This window comes from Pterocles gutturalis, unplaced genomic scaffold, assembly GCF_000699245.1.
Source record: "Pterocles gutturalis isolate BGI_N339 unplaced genomic scaffold, ASM69924v1 scaffold12741, whole genome shotgun sequence".
Classification (NCBI taxonomy): Eukaryota; Metazoa; Chordata; class Aves; order Pterocliformes; family Pteroclidae; genus Pterocles; species Pterocles gutturalis.
Window position 1 is genome coordinate 29330 of NW_010103284.1, and position 472 is coordinate 29801.

At 46.6% G+C, this 472-nt stretch overlaps 1 protein-coding gene across 1 annotated transcript in view; it reads left to right on the forward strand.

Moving 5' to 3' along the window:
- Positions 1–472, forward strand: part of MYT1 (myelin transcription factor 1) — a gene marked incomplete at its 3' end in the record, with an annotated part of 29364 nt that overhangs the window by 14862 nt on the left and 14030 nt on the right. The window lies entirely within an intron of this gene.

Genomic DNA, 472 nt, shown 5'->3' on the forward strand with positions numbered 1-472 from the left:
AGGAAGCCTTCCCCCGGAAAGGACCCAGCCACTCCACGAGAGGAGAAGGTGCCCAGCTGGGGTCCCAGCACTGGGCTGGACCCAGTTTGGAGCCCCCAGCTTGGGGAGTGCTGGGAGCAAGGGGCCAGATGGCTGCTGGCGGTGGGGGGCCGGGAAGCTGAGCACATCTGAGCCCTGTGAAAGCTCCCACATGGAAACCCCCTTTCTACCTGCTTTTCCCAATGCAATAAATTAGGCTGCTCCAGGGGTGTAACAGCCAGACTCTGGTTTCAATTAAGTTTAAGTAAGGCAAAGACATGTTTACAAGCTTATATAATTGCTTTCTTTTCCTCCTTTTTTTTTCTTTTCCTCCTTTTTTTTTCTTTTCCTCCTTTTTTTTCTTTTCCTCCTTTTTTTTTCTTTTCCTCCTTTTTTTTCTTTTCCTCCTTTTTTTTCTTTTCCTCCTTTTTTTCTTCTCCTCTTTTTTTCTTTT